The 22932-nt window shown below is 41.0% G+C and overlaps 1 long non-coding RNA gene across 1 annotated transcript in view; it reads right to left on the reverse strand.

Moving 5' to 3' along the window:
- The window catches only part of LOC138778798 (uncharacterized), a 42843-nt gene that overhangs the window by 17763 nt on the left and 2148 nt on the right, over positions 1-22932 (reverse strand). The gene's annotated exons all lie outside the window — the stretch shown is intronic.

Genomic DNA, 22932 nt, shown 5'->3' on the forward strand with positions numbered 1-22932 from the left:
ATAGGAAGCTACTGAGTGGCAGATCCAAGGGTCATCGTTAGGCCCCCGACTGCCACGATAATACTAGCAAGTAGGGATGCTCCCTCCCTCCGTCACACACTTTAGATGCCATAGTCACTATTGAACACTGTGTCTAAAGGGTTTAAAGGGGTACTCCAACAAAACTCTTCTTTCAAATCAACTCTTAAAAAATCCAGTCTTCCAGTACTTATCCGCTGCTGAATGTCCTGCAGGAAATGGTGTATTCTTTCCATTCTGACACAGTGCTCTCTGCTGCCACCTTTTCCCGTGACAGGAACTGTCCACAGCAGTAGCAAATCTCCATATAAAACCTCTCCTGCTCTCCAGACTGGAAAGAATACACAAATCCCTGCAGCTAATAACTACTTAAGGGGGCCTTCACACCCACCGGATTCGCAGCGGGTCTCACTTCTGTGGATTTGCAGCGAGAACCGCTGCGGATCCGGTACCATTCAACCCTATCATAGCACATACTCGCAGCGGGATTGACATCCCGCTGTGAATATGTGCTTTAAACCCCCCCCCCCCCCCCGCTGTCCGCAGCCCCGCCTTCACATCCCCCATCCCCGGCCACATCAGCCCATCCCTGCCGCATCCCCCCATCCAGCTCAGCTGATCTGAGCGTAACCGGAGCCAGCAGCCTCGCCGCCGAGCAGGTACTGTATGCTCTCGGTGGCGGGCTCCAGGATGCGGCCGGGGATGGGGGGGATGCGGCGGGGGATGCGGTGGCGGGGCTGTGGACAGCGGGGGGGGGTTAAAGCACATATTCACAGCAGGAGGTCAATCCCGCTGCGAGTTTGTGCTATCATAGGGTATGTGCACACTGAGCAACTCTCGAGGAATTGAAGCAGAAAGTTTTCAGGCAGAATTCAAGCTGAATTTAAGCCCACCATTGACTTCTATAATATTCCTCTAGCAGATCTACAGCAGAAAATTCTGCTCGGAAATTCTGCAGTGTGAACAACAGAGCAGAAAACCCATTGAACACAATGGGACTTTGCTCTGTACATATTTTACGGGAGGAATTTCAAACTGAAATTCCTGTTCAATTCCTCACCTTTTCCTCAGTGTGCACATACCCATAGGGGTGAATTGATACTGGATCCGCAGCTGATCTCGCTGGGAATCCGCAGAAGTGAGATCCGCTGCGGATCCGGTAGGTGTGAAGGCACCCTAAGACTGGAGATTAGCAACTTTTTGTTTGTCGTCTGATCGTCTGGTGTTATTACATAGACAGATAAAAAAAAATAAAGTAATAAGCTCCACCAATAAAATTAGTAGTTCACAAACCTCCTCTGTAACAGAACATAAACCAAAGAAAAAAAAGTTTGTTTTTTGTAGATGAATGCTTATTATCGGTCAGATTCCTCTTCCTAATTTCCCATACATTCACAAAGACATACAGCTGTGTACAGAAAAGATTATGCACCTACCAGTAGATTTCTATTTCTGGGATCTAATAAATACCAGGGTTTAAGCTGAGCTGCTTTTTTGACTTAAGATTTTTACACAGTCAGCATCTTACAACAGGGCATGCTGTAATACCAAAATGGAAACTACTTATTCAACACTTCACTCATGGAAATAGCAGATCATACATAGTAGACGGACAACCATGTTAATTCAGCCTGGAGGTAACACTTCCACAATAAACAAGCATTGCATTGACTATTTCAAATTTTAATAAACACAGCAGCTTTGCAAAATTAGATTGTATGGTCCATTTATTGAGCTGCTGATTTCATTTCACAGCCCACGCTATGGAAGTAAATAGTGGCAGTCATGAACTACAAAGTTGCTAAAGGCATAAACCACATTATGAGGACCTTGTTGAATCAGAACAAAGAGTATATGCTACAGTATATAACTTACTTGGGCTATTCCACAAAAACTATTATTAATGGACAGAAAAGGAAACATGTTTCATGTGACTGATATAGTTTTGCATGAAAATTTCCTGCATACCCTGTCATTAATTCATGTAAATCTCTGTTCATTTTGGGCTAAACAATCAAGTGTGTAGTATAACTCTAAACACAATGCACTCCTGGGAGACCGGGGTAAGTAACTTCGTACAAATACTAGCTTTGCACGTGGACTCCATGTATAACTTGCATTAGAATTATACTGTCTGGAATATTTGTTTCAAACTTTATTGAAATGATAAATTAAGTACATGAAGGGAAACAGGGAAGCAGCAGATAAGAAGCATCCGTAAACGTCCCTATAGCGCACAAGGCACTGAGGATGAAGGTACATTTTTAAGGTTCCATTTACACAGAAAGATTATCTGACAGAATATCTGCCTAAGATTTAAAGCCAAAGCCAGGAATGGATTTGAAAAGAGGTGAAATCTCAGGCTTTCCTTTATGACCTGATCTCTGTTTATAGTCTTTTTCTGGCTTTGGCTTCAAATCTTTGACAGATAATCTTTCTGTGTAAATGGACCCTTACCTTCTTCCTAGGCGCTGTTTTAGAGAGCAGTTTATTCCCTATGCTAATGAGGCATTTCTGTCCACTGGAGGCGGGACTACCACCCTCTGCGCACCAATCCGCCCATTCTAATGAATATCAGCAGAGCGGATAAACTTACATTCATCCCCAGCACCCTGTGCACTATTAAGACATGGTGATGCTTCTATAAAACATGCTGTTAGGGAAACTAACACTTAAAAAGGTTATTTCCATCTTGTGGCATATCCAAAAGATAGCAGATGTCCATAACAAGGGTAAACTGACCCCTCACATAGTCTAAGTTAAGTTGCTTGCTAGCCACCAGATGTGGTCAGAATTACAGTAAGATGTCAGCTCGTGGTGTCTCCATTTCTATACCTGCAAAATACCAAAAATGTTTAAGATAAAATCCATTAAAAAAACAAAACAAAAACACTGCGACTTGGCGGCAGCAATTAATGCGACTTAAAGCCCACAAAAAATGTGTTTAGATAAAGAATTTCAACCAATTTAATGTATCTGCTGTCTACTGTGCTTTTTCAGCTGGTTTAAAACCAAATTGTTCTAATCCCATTTAACTTCACTGAAGACATTAAAGAAAGAGGGAATGTCTGTGAAATAATCTACTGCCAAGAAAAGAGAGACTAATGGTGCGTTTACACAGAGAGATTTATCTGACAGATTTTTGAAGCCAAAGCCAGGAACAGACTATAAACAGGGTGCAGTTCATAAAGGAAAGACTGAGATTCCTTGTCTTTTCAAGTCCATTCCTGACTTTGGCTTCCAAAATTGGTCACATAAATCTGCCTGTGTAAACGCACCATAAGCCTCTATACGAAGCACCTGTAAAGGTTTCTCCATGGTTGAATTCAGTCTATGTATGTATAAGCCTGAGAAGAAATAAACTTTCAGCAAGCAGCGCTTGCAGATGAAGTATTAAAGTGTACCTGTCATAATTTTCAAAATCTAAATTAACAGTAGATGTGATATAAAGCAAGTTCACAATCAACTTTTTTTTTTTTTTAATCACGGGAAACACGGCACTTCCTGTTATTAGACTTTATTTTCTCCAAAGAGAAAATCCCAGGCCATCTGAGCGCTCACAGAGAAGGCAGTCATGTGATTGACGGACACATTGAGCCGTGACTCTCTGTACTGGCCGGAATTCCTGTGTTTAGTCTCTTTTTTTTCAACCAGCACAAGACTAAAAAGCTGCTTACGGCTATGTTCAGTATGTGAAATAACAAACTGCACCATACACATCCAAACGGTAATTCTCACTTAAGGATCTCCACCAAATCCTTCTCAGTCCACATTGTGAGAGTAAACAAGTGATAGAACACCTTGAGGTATGTAATGAAAGCGAGGAGAACCACAGACATCTTCTTCGCTGTGAAGCATTTTGGATCACAGAGCATGAGACTGAGCCCGAAAGGTCTCAATGAAGCATGCAGCTTTAGGGTAGCTTCACACGTACCGTATCGTTGCGTATTTATCGCTGCGTTTTTGGTGCCATTTTTAAATGCGAGTTTTGATTTTCACATGAAAATCATAACTCGCATGTAAAAATCGCACCAAAAACGCAGCGATAAATACGCAGCGAAAAAAAACGCAGCGATACGGTACGTGAACGCACCCTTAAGGTATTCTTATAGGTAATATTCGTAGTATCATGGTTTTCTTCCCAATAGGATCATGTGTGTGATATACATATGGTTATTTGTATAAAAATGTTACAATGTATATATGGTGTATAGTTAGGCCAATTTTGTTATAAAAGTGTAAGAATGCATTCCCACGTTCCGTGATCCGTCACGTGGAATGCATGTACTGGAGCCCCCCCGCGCCCGGACAGCATCTGTAATTAGATGCTGGGAGCGGGGGAGACTGTATTCATAAGCGCCGCGCTGTAGTAACAGCACCGCGCGGCTGCATCATTACAGTGCGGCACTTATGAATACAGTCTCCCCCGCTCCCAGCATCTAATTACAGATGCTGTCCAAACGTGGGGGGGGCTCCGGTACATGCATTCCACGTCCGTGATCCGTCAGGATCACAGAACGTGAGAATGCAGCCTTAATTTAGACTCTCATATATTAGAGCCCCCACCCTGTACTAGAGCCCCCACCCTGTACATCCTTGTGTATGAGGAAGGAGGAGCCTATCCTCCGAAACCTCCGCAGGACACCAGGTGGATGCATGGGTGAATGGTACAGCCTGTAAGCGAATCTTGTGTACCGGTACAGAGGAATAAATCTCTATTGTATGGACTAAAAGTCAGAGTTCGTGGATTCTTTTCATTGAGTGATCCAATGATATAGAGGACTTCTGCCTCGAGGTACACAGGTACAGTTGTACAGTACACCAGTTTACTCTCACTATTTTTTTTCTTATGAACGGCTATATTCACACACCGTAACATTTCAGTGAAGAACGGACGCTGAATGCAATGGAATCAGCGTGTTTTTTACTGCTTCGCAACAGAAGCTGTTAAACGTAGTGTGAACATAGCCTACAGGAGACTGGGCCCGGATATCAGATAAGATTATTTTTGTTTTACAGCACCACAAAAAAAAATAAAATAAAATATGAAAATAAATTGCAAACTTGCTTAATATCACATATACATCAAAAAGCGAACGCGCGAGCCTGGACAACCCCTTAAACTAATGTGTCAGCAAATCATCAGAACTACCAACTGGTACAGAGTACAGAAGGAGGCTTCAATAAAAAGTAGAAAACATTTTTAGGGTAGGACTAAACAATTCTTCATAGTTACACCTGTAACTGTAGCAGAAGAGTGGGTTGGTGCAACCCCAAAACACGTTATACATAAAAAAAAATAATATAGTGAACCTTTCTGCCAGGAATCTCCAATTTTGTATTCTGCGCACCTTGACACTGACCCAGGAATTGAGGATTGGATGGGTGAAGACTGGCAGCGGCCCAAAGTTATATGGCCCTGTGTGACCAGAAAGGGGGAAATTGTGTCTGGACAAAATACCCATAGGTTTTGCAGACATTCTGACAAGAGAAAAAAATGGTGCTATAAACCAAGACAAGTAACTCCAGAATTTTTATATCATTGGATATAGAAGTACTGACATGTCAGGAGCACCGACAGCATCTCTGCTATACCACTATTAAAATACAAAAAGGCAAATCAGAAAGCAAAGCATTGTATAAACTTCAGTAACACATATTCTTGATCCATAATTTTTTTTTCACTCTCTCACTCACTAGGTACTATTTTATGGTTTCTAAATTGTCTATTGGCAGATGTGTAATGCTTTAAATGGTCTTATCTCTGAACTTTCCATTAAGCGTACTAGAGATAAGAACTGAAGAAAATGCACTTTACAACAAGCAAGCAAATCCTGTGACTTCAATTTAAACCCTGTCTACAATTTTTATTGTTTAGTCAGCCAAATAATATAGTATTCAAAATATAAAAATATTTTGCAGGTAAATATTGCCTCTGTTAGCATCTGTGTTAGCGCCTTAGTTTGTGAATGAATGACCCCACAGATGTTATAAAATAAAAGGCAGGGGAAAAAGTCTCTAATAGTGATGCCTTCATGGAGTTTCAGCTTCTGCAGAAACACAGTTGGTTCACACTGCGTTTTCAGCATCCGTTTAACGCATCCGTTTTTTGAAAAAAACACATAAAAAAACGGATTGCAAAAAACGGATTCATTTGTGTGCATCCGTTTTTTCCATTGACTTCCATTATAAAAAAAAACGGATCCGTTTTTTTTGACGGACCAAAACGGACAAAAAAACGTTGCTGACCCTATTTTTCTGGACGTTAAAAAAAACGGATCCGTTAAACGGATGCTGAAAACGCAGTGTGAACCACTGGTCTACCCCAGTTCTGAAACTACTAAAAGTCCATTTGTTTTGTCTTCGTTTTGTGGTTATGCAACCTGGTTGAATAGTTGTTGAGCTGTACAATTCCCAGGATAAGAAACACACGTTCCAATGGGTATTAGAAAATAGTTGTCTACTATGGTTCTATTTCTTTGTACCCATTCCTCTCTTAACCCAAGCAAAAAATTCAATAAAAAGCCTATTGTATAAAAAAAATTATAATATACAAAAAGAGCAAAGAACAAAAGGCTTTAGCTAAAAATCATGAATTTATTTTCAAATATAAATTTAAAAAAGACAATATATGCACATAATTCAAAAGATTACAAAATGGCGTCCTACAAACACACCGCCTATAATATTATAGTTATCGGCTAAAAAACCAATGCTCTGAGTCACACGGGTATTAGTGTATCTAAGAAATACCAGAGGGCCTCACGAAATAGGAATAAAACACAATTCTGACCACTTCTTATTAACGCAAATCTATAAGATCATGTTGACTCACCCATGGCAGTGTGGTGGTGCTTAACCCCAGATTCCTAGAATAAGTGTTGAGCGGACTTGTGGAACTGTTCGTATTTGGCAATATTCTCCAAACTCTAACGCTCAACATTTGACTCCCAGCACCTAAAGTTGGATGCTGCCCTAGAGAGTCCTGGCCATAGGTGTGAGGTGCAGCGCTCTTTTTCTTCCCTGAACTGGTATCAAACTTCTTCAGCCGCCGGGAGTCGAATGCCGAGCACCCGGGTTCAGAAAACATTGCCAAACCCAAACAGTTTGGCAGGTCTGCTCGACACTACCCAGAATGCTTTACTTTTCCTCAGCAGTTCAGAGTCCTCCAACCCTGCCTACTGCCCTCTCCCAGCACCCCGGTCATTTGCTCAAAGCTGCTGCAGAACATCTCATTTCACTGCAAACTATTGTCAGTGAGGTTTCATCACCTGCTGCATTAATCACAAGGTAGCATGTTGTAATCACACCTCACTCTCACTAAAGGGTCCAATAAAGATATAGATTATGTATAGGAGGTCTATATCTTTGTATATGACTGACTGATCGTGGGCGCCATCGCAGTGCCTGGCTAATTTGCCATTTAAATACAGCTTGAAAAACGTATATATAGCAATTTTAAGAAAATTTCTTTTACCAAAGGTCATTAATGCACGGATGTCCGGGTCAAAGTGAAGCAATGTTCCTCCTCGTCTTTTAAGAGCCATAGCGCTTTTATTTTTCGACCTACAGGGCTGGTTGGGGTGTCATAGCATAGCACTCATCAGTATTATTGGCGATCTGTGCATAGAATCTGCCTGAGAACAGACTCTATGCACAGATCGAAGATCTGATAGGACGGAAGTGGCTTATCCAGTCCGTCGGGGACCCAATCATTCAGTGACAGGTGCTTGTCGTGTTAATGACTGCCTTAAACGCCGCAATCACTATGCATCGATCTGAAGGCAGTAATGTTTGCAGGGTCAATCGCATTGAAACGGCCCTGCACACATTAAGGCTATGTTCACACAACGTGAACATCTGGCCGTTCCGTGACCCGGCCAGGTCACGGAACGGCCGGTCTCTGCTCGGATTATCCCGGATGAGCTTTCCGGCCGCAGAGCTCTGATGCGGGCGCATTAGCACCCGCCGGCATCAGAGCTTCCCCCTGCACACTATGGATCGAGCGGCCGGAGCCGCTTGCTTCATAGTGTGAACAGACAGGGTTTCCTACGGCCGCAATTCATTGAATTGCGACCACAGAAAACTGACATGTTTGTATGTGTACGCTCCGGCCGGGATCCCATTGAAACTAAGGCATTGTTCCACCCCGCAAAAACTATGTCCACTGTTGCCATCGGCAACAACGGACGTAGTTTTACGTAGTGTGAACATAACCTAAATAATAATTAATAATAATTTTTTATTTGTATAGCGCCAACAGATTCCGCAGCACTTTACATACATAGACAAAAATCAGACATTACAAAGATCTACATATAATTATCTGTACATGAGGAGTGAGGGCCCTGCTCGCATGCATGAGCTTACAGACTATTAGATACAGCCGTATGAAAGCCATCAAATAAAAGTTATATAAGTTGCCAAACATCATAATCGTATTGACTTGAGGAACATAGACAACATGTCAGTTTTACCATAAGGCAAACAGCAGTAACACGAAACAAAAAATAAAGTGTTTTCTTTTTTTTTAATCTCACTGCGCAAATCATTGTTTTCTGGTTTTGCTGCATGTTTTAAGGAAAAATTAAGTTTGTGATTGCAAAATACAATTGGTGTCACAAAAAAGTAAAGGGCTCGTGTAGGTCTGTAAGTGAAAAAAATGCAAGCGCTATGGCCTTTTAAACACGAGGTGGGGAAAAAAAATAAATAAATTGTCCGGGTTATCAAGCTTTACTGGGATTCTGACCAAGCTTTTCCAGGCTCATGAAAAGTAAATGTGACTAGTTAGTTATGTTATCCTAGCTGAAATACCACCTTACCTTCCCCTCCACACCTGATTCTACTTGGAGCTCAGCTTTCATCTGTCCGTCAATCTAGCAGGGTAAGGGATGGGAGGGGGGTAAGGGATGGGAGGGGGGGGGGGGGGTAAGGGATGGGAGGGGGGGGGTAAGGGATGGGAGGGGGGGGGGGGTAAGGAGACATTAAAGGGCTTGGAAAAGCCTGACACTTTCCACAAAAGCAGCATAAAAAGCATTTCTCTACATTATAGAAGCACAGATGGATAAATACGAAGGGTAACAAGTCTTCTTGCCCTAACAGTGTCATAGGTTTGGAACGGAGTATTGCAGAAATAGTTTAACTGGAAAACCAGATGTATTCAAACAACCATGAATTCATGGAAAAAAGGCCCTTATGATTACTTTTACATAGGACAGGTATGCTGTGGATCTTCTGTAGTATAGCATCATTGTTGTAAATGAGATTTTAAGAGCTGTGGGAAAATTACAGATTTTTCCACATAGATTTTAAAGGCCATATTAGCCCAGGACATTTTGTAAAGAAGTGCAGATTATACAGCTCAATAATTGTGCAGCCAGGGCTGGATGAACAATCGCTACACTGTTTGTGTGGCCCTAGTGTTACTCAACCATCAGCCGCATATTACATGGGGAGATGTCTGACCAACAGCAGATTTTTTTTTTTAAGGTCAGAATTGAGCGACCATCCGATGAGCCTGTAATGAAAGGGGTATTCCAGTCAAGCTTTCTTTTGTATACAACTCTGCCACTAGAAGTGTGACGGCACAGCACGGCTGCATTCCAGGGCTGCCATTCTGTGCCGTGGCATCTGCTGCAGTGGGCGTCTCTTATTTACAGACCGTGCAGCCCACCTCTTCAGACACATCGCTGTGCCATACTCTTGCGATAAGCAAAGTGTACAGCCGAGAGAGCAAAGCCATACTTGGCACAGTGCTGTGTCTGAAGAGGAGGGCAGAACAGCAGCCCTGGAACACAGCTGTGCCATGACGTAACACTTCTGGGGGCAGAGAAAGTATGTTTGGCCGGAGCACCTCTTTAACAGGCCATCGATCAGCAGGCAAACATAGAAATGGGGCAATATCTGCCCGATTTGAAAAATTATTGGCCTGTGTAATAGGAACCTAAGCAAAAAAACAAAACTGCAAAGTTGAAGACTTTGCGGTGGAGACAGAAATCTGAAATAGTTAATTTTTTTACAGTTTATATACATACACCCAATATCTGCAACAAATTCACAAGATATTTGGCAGATTTGCTGCTGTAGATTAATATGTACTTTTGCATTTTCTGCAGAAAACCCTCTGTATACATTATTCTAATTATGAGAAATCTATCCTTTCACTTGGAAGTCACTGTAAAGTATACAAAAGGGGAAGGTAAAGGCATTAAACATCTACAAGAGTGTTTAGCTAATACATGAACAAGATGATCTCACAAGTTATGAACATTGTGATGTGAGCAGAAACTAAACTGCTGCACTTGTAAGCTGTATTAGAGCGGCAGATACATTTTTCACAGTGGACCATTAGACAAAACACAGAGACTGAATGCAATGTCTGATGTGGAATCACTCTTGGATACTGCTGCTGAGCAGAGGGTTGTTAGAGTCGAACAGTGAAATATGTTCAACAATGCACCACAGTCACGTCAGTCTCAATGTACACTGCAACATGATGTAAAAAGGAATTGTGTTCTTTAGTACAAAAAGGGGCAAATTTAGAATATTACAGTTGGAAAAAACTTATGTATATTATACAGCACCTAGCTTGAAAACAATGACTAATGTCTCTGGACATATATTTTCTCTCTTATGGCAGGAGGGGAGCACATGTGGAAATGCAATAAGCATCACTGATCTTTACGGGGGGAAAACATACTCAAGGAATATGAATATACAGTCTTGAAGAAGAGATTACCTTATGCTATAATTTCACTTGCACTGCTTAGCAGATCAACAAAAAAAAAAATTCACATCTGCTAAATTGTTCTTGGATTTCTTCTGTTGATAAATACGCATAATGGGTTAAAAAAAATAAAAATAAAACTCTTCGCTGTGTGGCAAGATGTATTATAACCCTGAAAGCTTACTTCTTTACCAAATTAAATTTAAATGAAAAAAAAAAAAAAAGATGTAAAAAACTTTCCACCTGTGCACTGTCTGTTGAGGTGATCATTGCTACCTCCCCTGGTTCTTTATAGGCTGCACCACTACATATAATAACTGAAGGGGGGAATGTGATTGGTTACTTAAAACATCATCATCTTTATAGGTTTTATTAAAATAGCTTCAGATGAAAGCATCAGATCTTTTGGCAACGCAGACTGGCGGTTCATCACTGAATATCACTTTCATCCGATCCTCCACACTTTGTTTTCTTCTGTTTAGGTGTTAGTGCTGACTTTTCTATATGTAAATCACATATTTAGCTAATTTTGTTTTACAGTCCTGTTACACACACTGACTTCTGTGTTTCATTAGTATTGTATCTCCAAGTCTTATTATTTAGTGCATTTTATCCTGATACTAAGACATCTTTCTTTATCTACTAGTATGTGTTCCTAATAATAATTTTTATACTGCACCAACATATCCCACATAACTCAGAGGGAGCATAAACAAAAATCAGACATTACAAACTGACACCAATGCTCTAACAATTAGAGGTAGGGCCCTATTTAAAAGAGTTAAAGGACACCTGTCACCCCCCGTGCCGGGGTGACAGGCTCCCGACCCCCTGTTAGACCCCCCTATACTTATGTGATCCCGCCGGGTCCCGCTTCCTGAGCCGGCCGGGTCCCGGAGATATCAGCTCCCGAAGCCCGGCGCGTGCGCGCGGACAGCAGAGTCAGACGCCCATAGAGAATGAATGGGGAGTCCGATGCTCCGTCATTCTCTATGAGCATCGGACTCATCTCTCAGCGCGCGCCAGGCTTTGGGAGCTGATGTCTCTGGGACCCGGCGGGATCACGCAAGTATAGGGGGATCTAACGGAGGTCGGGAGCCTGTTAGGGAGTGTGGTACAAAAGCATATAAAAACAAATAAAAGAAAAAATGGAAGAAAAAAAGAAAAGAAAACAAAACATAAAGGTGTAAAAGTGTATAAAACAACTAAATACTCATATAAATAGCCATATAGTCATTGTACTGCAATGCTTCAAATATATAATCAGCACAAAAAGTGGTAGAACTGGTCTTTTGGTTCAGACCAAGAGGGGGATTCCCCCCTCTTGGTCTGAACCAAAAGACTAGTTCTACCACTTTTCTATCGGTACCGATTGCGCATATATGACTTTTTGATTGCTTTTTATTACAATTATTCTGGATTTGATGCGACCAAAAATGCGCAATTTTGCACTTTGGGATTTTTTTTTGCTCTGACGCCGTTTACCGTGTGAGATCAGGAATGTAATTAATAGTTTGGGCGATTGCGCATGCGGCGATAGCAAACATGTTTGTTTATTAATTTATTTATTTATATTTATAAAATGGGGAAAGGGGGGTGATTCAGACTTTATTAGGGGAGGGGGTTTTGTGTTATTAAAAATACATTTTTCTTTTACTTTACACATATACTAGAAGCCCCCCTGGGGGACTTCTAGTATATGCACTCTGATCTCTCATAGAGATTCATGCAGTATAGTTATACTGCATGAATCCATGAGATCAGTGTTCTATTGCTTTCAGCTGCTGCAGCCAAAAGCAATAGAATGCAGAGCCGGGATCAGCGCCATTACGGCGCAGACCCCGGCCCGGGATGGATGCGGGGATTGCCCCCCCGCAATCGCGCCGCAGGGGGGCGATCCCCCCACTAGACCACCAGGGATGGATATGAACAAGTATTTAGAAGCAGCTGTCAACTTTGACAGCTGCTTCTAAGTACTTAATTAGCGGGCACGGCGATCGGACCGTGCCAGCTAATAGCAGTGATCCCGGGCTACATGCGGCACCCGGGATCGCGGCAGTTCAGAGGGGGGTCGCCGCGCGACCCCCCTCTGAATTCCCATAGCGGCACGAGGATGTTCAGTAACGTCCTGGTGCAGCTATGGGTAAAGCCATATACTGGAACATGTCCTTTATTGCTAATCTTTTTCCATTTTCTTAATATATATTTATAAAAAATTTTATATTGTTATAGGGGCTCCCGATTAGCTTGAGCTGGTTTTGACAGCATTTAGTGACATGCTTCACAGCAAGCCTCATGGAAAGACAACAATAGACAGGACCTGGCCCCTTAAGAGGAAGGTGAAACATTACTGAGTGTACTCTGACCTGTGGAGGGGGTCATTTCGCCAGGAAGCTGCTATAGCCTTATACTGGGGCAATCCACTAGTGTCACCTGTTGCTGTATTTCTGTACAGATCACTTTACAGCAGCCTCTTCTTATCACTATAGACAGAATAGGAAGTATCAGCTTAGTTTTAAGCCTAGTGGTAAGAATGAATACTGCAAGATTTCAGCATTATTTCAGAATATAGATGGCAAAAATGGAAAAAAAAAATCAATACCAAACATTCTTAAAAAATATGTTGTTTAACATAAAAACTCGATTTAAATAGGTCATTTTATGATGAAATTTCTTTTAAAGGGATTTTCCGGGCAATACGTTCTAAGGAGCTATCCACAGAATCAGCTTTTCGGCACAGAACTATGCAGTGAATAGAGTTTGGTCGTAATTACAGTCTTATAGTTTTCTAAGGCCCTATTCACACGTCTGTAATTCTACAGATGCGCGATTTGCCCATGATCTGTGCTACAAGAAAAAAATACTAACATGCCCTAGTGCAGACCGTAAAGCAGAGACAAATTCTTTTCAATGTGTAGTGCAGTGCCAGATGGGTTGGTACGGTTGGGTTGGTAACTGATCAGCAGCCAACTGATCAGTTACTGATACATTGTCAGTGATAGATTGCTTAGGGCTGCTGGAGCCAGAAGCAATAGCTCAGGCCCTGAGGCCCGGCAGGCAGAAAGGATCGCCCCTCCGCGATCGCATCGTGGGGGGGGCGGCGATCTCCCCCACTAGACAACAGGGATGGGGCTGTAATGTTAGTTAGATGCAGCTGTCAGCTTTGACAGCTGCATCTAACTAGCTAATTAGCTGGGCATGGCGATCAGCAGCGGTGGCTAATGCCTGTGGTCCCTGGCTGTACATAACAGCCAGGTGCCGCACGCTGCGGAGAGGGACGGCGCCTTGAGCCCTCTTGGCATCTCGACGACTATACTCATGTGTCGTTAAGGGGTTAAGCACAAAAACTGCTGTGTTTCAAGCCAAAGACAAGGCTGAAATACCAGTATATTGGCCGGGAATTGCTTTTTACTACACACTTACAATTGTAATACCCCAAACTGGTCAATAAAGAGTTGACTTTCCTGGATAACTTAACTATAAAAAGGGGTATTTGCTAAATGACTTGACGCTGCAAGCTAACAGCTGGCTGTTGTACGAGTAGTGACTCAGCAGAAGATGGTTTATTAAAGTTTAAGTTTAATTTCATTTATAGCAATGTTCTGCAGCAAAACTATTCTGTGTAACAATTAAAAAAAATTGCAGGAGTTTGTATTTCTCCCTACAGGGTACCTGTACAGGACCGCTGCAGATTTGCACCATCAAATCTGCTGCAAATCTGCTGTGGATCCTGTATGTGTAAAACTGGCCACACAGTGCTAAAAGAAAATTTTATGTCACCGAGGAACTCAAAAATACTGCCCTACGTTCTTAACTGCAGTTTGCCACCATTAAACCCATACTTAAATATAAAACAGAGATTGCGCCCCATTCCATAAAAGGTATGTAGACGCACTTCTCTCATGTTTTAGCACACAATAACTGAACAGAAAATAAATACAAGGTTCCGCTGAGAGACTTTCCTGGTACATACAAAGAACAAAGCATGGTAACCAGTAGGAATCGGTTTATTCATAAAAAGCAGCTTTATAAATTAGACACATTTAGTAACACAATGATTCAGTGAAATTCAGGCTACATTATTATATTTAACAAACAAAAGTGTCTTTTTCTCCCCACTCTCCCTTGGCATTCAGTTAACATCTTCATCAGAAAGTATGCCCTTTATTTTTTCGCAAGTTATGTTTACAAACACAGCTTTGTTTTATAGATAGAGCTATACAAAGCATCTATTCAGGGAGAATAGCAATTATCTCATACCAGTATCACATAATAGAAAGCCAACCTGTCCCCACAATCACTACTAAATGATGTATAGAAGTCTTGCGCTATACTATATAATAGAAAAGAAAAATACAGCTCCATTTCAGAGACGTGACATGACATCTATTCGGTAGAAGCATTATATGACATTTGCATTTTCTGGAGATGTCACAATAAAAATGGGTAGTAAGGACTCCAGTAGAGGACCTCAAGTAAAATAGCCAAGCCAAATAAACTTATCATCGGAGTGAAACAGTGGCCACATTTTTCACTCAGAATAAGAAATTAATGTTTAAAGCTCTTTGTAGGAAAACAAAGAAGCATTTGTAAGACATTCCTAATGCCTAGAGGCAGGTGTTTAGCTGATGAAAGATACCATTTTAATCTTTAAGGGAGATCACAAGCAATGACTGCCGTTTTCACACATTTTCAAGTCTAAAGCAATCAGATAGGGGGTGCCTCAAATGCTGCAAAAGGTTTTATTCTCCTCTTTTCCTCGCCCATATTTGGTTGACCAGAATATATTAATAAAAATGTACAGATATGTGGAACTTAAGACGTGGGAAATTATTTTATTGATTTCAAAATTTAAATATCACTAAAACTGAAAATACCGACCGATTTGGAAGGATAAAAATTACACATTGTCACAGGTACTACTCTGATAACTATTTATTATCCTCAGGGTACACATAATTATTCTAATAATAACTATGTGGTTGTTAGAAGGTGCATATTACTAAACTATTGTCAGCAGTTACTGTCAACTATATGGTTGTATGGATCACCACAAGGATCAGCACATACAGCTTTTTTTCTTCTGGTTTTATGAAGCATAAGCTGTGTGTGGATAAAAACAGAAGAAAAACATGGAAATCTATTACAGATAAAATTTTATAATCTTGTCAAAGGGAAACTGACCAAGAATATGTATATAAAGATATCACTGGATTACAGAGCAATGCTAAAGGTAATACAATGTTAATGCGATAGGCAACAGGAAAGTGGCATCAGTGCTGTCAGTTTCCCTTTAAGGGTGCCTTCACACCTACCGTATCGCAGCAGAAAATCCGCTGCGGATCCGCAGCAGATTTAACTAAATGAATGAACACAGCATCAAATCCGCACTTACAAATCTGCTGCGGATCCGCAGCGGATTTGACAGTGCGTATTTAATGCTGTGTTCATTCATTTAGTTAAATCTGCTGCGGATCCGCAGCGGATTTTCTGCTGCGATACGGTAGGTGTGAAGGCACCCTAATGCCCCTATTCCACGAGTCGTTTGGAGGAGCAAACGAGCGCTATTAGCGCTCGTTTGCTCCTCGTTCACCGCTCGCTGCCGCCGCTATTCAACGCAGCGTCAGCGAGCGGGTGAGTGCGGGAGGGGCGGCGGGGAGCTGCTGGGGGGGCTGCCCGGGGGATCGCTGATCGTCCGGACAGCCCATAGGATATAGCAGCATCTGCTGCCGACGGTCCTATTCAACGGAGCGACGGCAGCAGATCGCTGCTATATCAGTCGCTTGTTTTTCAACATGTTGAAAAACAAGCGACTGCAACGATCAGCCGACATGAACGATGTCGGCTGATCGTTGCACTCTATTCCACGGGACGAATATCGTTCGTAGCGGCCGTTATCGGCCGAATACGAACGATATTGCTCCTCTAAACTACCCGTGGAATAGGGCCTTAAGGGTACATTTACTTGTAATTACACAGGCAGAATACACGCAAAGTCTCTCACACTGAAATCCACTGCTAACACAATATTGAGTGTATCAGCAAATGTGCCAATATAAGTTTTCTATACTCACGGATCAGCACCGCCCCATTGATTACAGCGGTGCCAACCATTCTGAGATCTGCCACCCCATTCTTCTAAAATATCTGTGGTTTTTGGTATATGTAAATGATCAGCTCTGGTGCACCGAAGGCCCAGCACCTTCAATGCACAGATCTCCAAGCATTGCTGTCACACTTCATTATTTATGTGAGGCGCAACAGCATGAGATGGGGCACTAAGGGGGCTTGTCTGCAAGTATGTAAACATATCAGCAAATGGGCAGATACATTCACTTTTGAATTCATAGCACTCCATCCTCGCAGTGGAAAAAAAAAAAAAAAAAAACACTGCAAGAATGGAGTGCCATAGACTTGAATAGTAAATCAGATTTGGAGTTTATTTCAGTGTGAGATACTCACAGCATGATATCAGCTACAATAAGGTACATGTACCCTAGAGTAACATCTGTCAGCGTAAAACAACCAATATTTATAGGAGAAACAGGCCCCCCTAATAAATGCAGTGCATTTTCCAGGACCTGTACAACACAATCTACACCAAATTTCTGACATAATTTATACCAATTTTCTAGTAAGAATTAAAGTAAGTGTCTCAGGTTGCAGAAAGCATCCTTCCCCACCCCATTAACGCCTGCCCACTTTTAGGAAACCTTGTACAAACAGATGCAAAATGGAAAAAGCGACACTTTGTTGTGCAAAATTTGCCTACTGTACGGGGGGACATGTGGTTTAAAATTCCCACTATGTGTTTTTCCTTCATAAATATCTGTAATACTACTAAGGGCCCTATTACACCAACAGATATATGACAGATTATCTGACAGATTTTTGCAACCAAAGCCATAAATGGACTATACAGAGAGAACAGGTTATATAAGTAAAGGCTGTGTTTCTCCTTTTTTCATATCCATTCCTGGCTTTGGCTGTAAAAATCTGTCAGATATCTGTTGGAGTAATAGGGCCCTAAAGCCCCTGCACACATCCTTGTGTGCCTCCAAAGTACAAAGTCCATGATTACGGGCAGGCCATGGATAACACTCCACGTGCCACCAGCAACCACAGACCATGCACTAGTGAAGTTTATGGAGCCTAGCAATGTAGACACTATAATGTCAGGTCTTGCATTTGGCATCCACGGTTGTGGACACCGACCTTTTTCTTGGTCCATTTTGAACAAATTAAAGGATTATAAACACTCAAATAATGTGTAACAATTAGCGACTAAAATAAATCCTATAGTGCCAACATATTCTGTGCCAAGATAGACATTCACATTAGCCCCTGCCCCTAAATAAGCTCAATTTGCCTTAAACACACACAAAAAGCAGGCTGTAGTCCCAGGTTTATCAGAGTGTGTAAAACAGAAACTAGTGTAAACTAGTAGAAACCATTTACAGCTCATCTTACAGCACTGGTAAAATTAAAGCTGTGCTGTGATTGGTTGCCATAGACAGTTTACACCAGTTACCATTTTACACATAATGATAAATTTAAGTTTAGAAAAATGTCTACAAAAAGTGTAAAAAAAAAATCTGATTACTTGCACGAGATTCAATCAAGGAGAGAAGAAACTTCATGCAGTTGACCCCAGTAAAACCACTAAGCCACCAGAACAACCACTATGATGCTAAAAGGTCCGAGCTGAAAAAAAAAAAAAAAAAAAGAAAAAAAGTTTGTGGTGCATTTCTCCCAATGACCTTTACTGTCTATTTACTTATATTGCTTTATGCATTTGTTATGACTTTTTAGATTCTTCAGAAATTGTTGCACCACATGAAAAATAAATTACACAAAACATGAAAACATCACAAGAAAATGCAACAAAGCATGTACCAAAACACACTATTTTGGTAAAGCACCACAAAAACTACAAAAAAAAAAAAAGTACAAAATAAAATAACGCAATGTTTGAGGCTTTTGTCTTGGAGTTTATACATGTATTACAACTGCAGGCCCTTTAGGATCCTCAATAAAGTACCCATAGACTTAAGTAAGAATATACTATTCTACTGTATGCCTCCAATTTCACAACGGAAAAAAACTAAGATTGTAACATGCTCCCATCTAAAGCAATGCCCTTGCCCTCAGTAATACCATAAGAAAATTAACAAAGAACTGATAGTAAAACCAGTCAACTGCCTAGTATCTCCTTTGGTTGAAAGGCCAATGAAATGTAATGGGTTAAAGCCAAGTTAAAAAGGTACTCCTGCGTGGGAGCTATCTTTGGATCTGGCCGGGGAGGAGGTGGCTGAGAGAGAAGACGTCCACTCACCTCCCTGGTTCCAGCGGTGGGTCCCATATCGCGGCGCTCCGGTCCCCGGCCGCTTCCTGGTGTCTGATGCGGGCTCGAGACGTGACGTCTGAAGTCCGCTCAGCCAGTAGGTGACAGAGGCGGGATCCGTTTCAAGTCCGCTCAGATCCCGCCTCTGTCACTGACTGGCGACATCCCGCCTCACGTTTCGTGCCTGCGTCAGACACCAGGAAGCGACCGGGGACCGGAGAGCCGCGATACGGGACCCGCCGCTGGAACCGGGGGGGTGAGTGGACATCTTTTCTCTCAGCCACCTCCTCCCCGGCCAGATCCATAAATAGCCCCCACGCTGGAATACCCCTCTAAAGCACTACTCCTGTCTAAGGTCTTGTTCACATCCATGTAGGAAGCCCCCAATGGAGATTTCTCAAAAATCCTAGACTGTGCAGTATGCAGCACTATTTTGTCTGGTAAAATGCAAACACCATGACAGAAACCAGATGGACCACCTGTGCCTGGCATGCAGATGTCCAGCACTACCTTCCCATTCCTTTGTAATGGTGGAGCAGAGCAACAAAACCCAGCATTTTCACCTATACAACAAGGAGAAATGATAAATGCTAGATATGGCAATATGGGGTTCTGGTAAACAACTGGGGGTTCCAGTGGTCAGACCAACTTCTACGTAGCATTTATGAATGATCCAATAGACAGATAAATGCTCTCGAACGGGATACCACTATGTCTAATGGTCTCTTTACACAGAGCGATAATTTGCACAATTGAAAGATTAACGATTTCGAAGTAAGGATGTGTTTTTTATAACGATCAGTGTTTAGATGGAACCATAAATAGTTAGAAAAAATCGTTATTGCGATCGTTTTAAGATCGCTTAAGCCCATCTCACACATAGGGTGAATCGTTGAAAGACTGTTTAGACGAAGCGATCTGTGAATTTTCAGCGAACGACCAACAACGATTTTAGAACATGTTGAAAGATCGCGATTAACGATTTATTGCTTATCGCTTGATCATTCGCTGTGTTTACACGAGCAGATTATAGCTCAAATGGGATTGTTATCGCGAAAATTTGAACGATAATCTTTCCGTGTAAAGCAGACGTGTCAAACTCAGGCCCTCCAGCTGTTTTAAAACTACAATTCCCATCATGCCTGGACAGCAAAAGCTAAAGCTTTGGCTGTCCAGGTATGATGGGACTTGTAGTTTTGCAACAGCTGGAGGGCCTGAGTTTGACACCCCTGGTGTAAAGGGACCATTAGAGAGGCTTATTATCCAGGGGCTAAAAGTAACAAGATGTGATTTTATGTTAAGACTGGTTCATAACTAAACGGCCAAAACACAGAAAAAGATGCACATTTTTCCATTATACTTTTGCTTCATCAGTTCCACTCCAAGTTTTGCTACTGACCAAAGTGAGGGAAATACTGTGTGTGAATGAAGCCTAAGGCTATGTTGCCATTAATGGTTTGTCCTTTTTATCACACTTTTCAATGCATAAGGCTATGCTTTCACACATTTTTTTTTAGCCTTTTTTGCTTTTGTCAGTTGCTTACTGATCAAAAAAGAATATATACACCCTCATTTACTAAATTAATCTGTCATTTAAAAAAAAAAAAAAAAAGGACAGGAAAAATGTATCTAAATATATATACCCATGTTCATGGTAGAATAATTTAAACATCCAAAAGACAAGCTAGATATAGCTCCAGTTAAAATTAAAAAGTATATTTGACACTGAAATGGAAAAAAAAATAAACAGCAATCCAGTTTTATGGTATATAATAGTAGCTAAAACCAATCAAATTACATTTCCTTTAGCATTGTTCTAGGGGTGTTACTGTACAGCAATAACGTGAAAAAAATAAAATAAAATATATGCAGCATTACATGCACATTTCTTAGCTGCATTCATACATAAGAAATGCATGTAAGACAGACCAAGAACTGCATATGATCCATTAGACTGAAAGGGACACAGCAACTTAAGTAAAAAAAAAAACAAAAAAACAGCTAATTTATCTGAAGGATTGCTTTATAGTTTGTACCCAAAACTGCTATCTATAACAGTGTGTGCACATACATACATATGTATATATGTATAATTTTATATACACACACACTCACCCTCCTACCATTCAATTTCTCCATCTCAAGTAGAGGAAAAGTATGTGGCCTTGATTCCGGGAAAGATAAAAAAAAACTTCCAATAACAGCAATATAAGGCTCTTGTTCTAAAGAATAAGCCTGTATTTGAAGCAAATAGTAAACACAGAGCGCATGTACAATTGTCCAGCAAGAAATTGTCACACTGCCACAACCATCTGTCCAGTCTCCCTACACATCCTGACCGTATATATAAACATTGAGATTTTTATGTAAATATATATATATTTTTTTTTTAAACAGACAATGTCTTCAATATTAGGTTTAAAAAAAAAAATGTGAAGATATATAATCACCCATCCTTTGTATTGTTCTCTTTCTACAAGGTGCAAAAAGATCTCGGCTGTGTCATCCGGGCAAATCAAGTATTAGGCTGACAAAAAGCAATTGCTTCAGAAATCATTTGATTCCTTTTCAGTGGCATTTCTTCTACAAAGTCTTGTGAAATAATTCTTACTAAAGAACAAAAACCTTAAATAGTGGACAGCCATAAGATTTGTTATAGAAACAAAATAAAAAAACCTGTGAACCTGACTGAGGGACCCTGTGAAATAAAAAAAAAATATATTATATGTATTTATTTTTCCACTTTACATTTTCACACCCAGGAAAAAATGTTCACTTTTAACTTCAGAAAGTGTCAGACACTTGTGTCTAGAAGTCTGACAAGCAGGTCGGGGGGAACACTTTAGAGCCATTAAAAAAAAAAAATCCCTTTAGTGATGCTCCTACTGAAAAGGATACAGCAATGCCATGGGCACAAACATCCAAAAACAACCCCCAATATGAAGACATCTAGATAAACCAGTATGAACACTAGATCAAATCTATAACTGGGCCTTAAAATATTCACACGACTGCAGATCTAGAGACACTGCAAAGAATTAAACCTATACAGATGTCTATTATGTTACTTGTTATAGAATAACCACAACAGTATCAATCAGACTAGGGAGAAAAAAAATAAAATGGCACAAAACCTCCATGGACAGCAGTGATGGTCATCATGATAAACACACTAAAGGGGACACAGGTATACATATTACAAGGGGACATGTAGTATATCCATGGATCACATTTCTATTTCACTATTATATCTAAAACATAGGTACAAAACTATAAAAACTGAACCAACCATATGTAACTCTTGGATGTCAGAGAGCACTAGCAGAAAATGTGCTAACCCTAGGATGCAGGAGTTTGGTGCTTGTGGGGAAAATCATTCAGCATTGTCATAACACAGTTGTCTTGGAAGCTACATCTGGTTGTGCTAGCAACATGCAGAAAAACATGTGGAACCAATTTATAGGGGATCCTCGTCCATTCCTGCAGATTTAGTAATCAAGTCTTCATTGTCACATGTAAAATATACCCAGGTATGGCAGAATATCTACAGGCAAACACATCACAGTGTTCGGAATACCTAGGTATTAGCATGAAGATCATTTGGGGACAGTGAGAGATTTCAAAACAAAATAAAGGCTCAAAATACTCGGAAATCTGTACAGATGAGACATGACCTCATAATACATGCAGAAATATTACAGTGATAAAATCAATGGGCAAAGCAAAAGCATACATAGTCACATACCAGAAGATGGCAGAAGCATTTATTTACACCTATTCCATGCACAATGTGCATGACTAAGAGGGGAAAAGGGAGGGGGGATGATGTGTAAGTAAATATTAC

The sequence above is a fragment of the Dendropsophus ebraccatus genome, unplaced genomic scaffold (genome assembly GCF_027789765.1).
Source record: "Dendropsophus ebraccatus isolate aDenEbr1 unplaced genomic scaffold, aDenEbr1.pat pat_scaffold_688_ctg1, whole genome shotgun sequence".
Classification (NCBI taxonomy): Eukaryota; Metazoa; Chordata; class Amphibia; order Anura; family Hylidae; genus Dendropsophus; species Dendropsophus ebraccatus.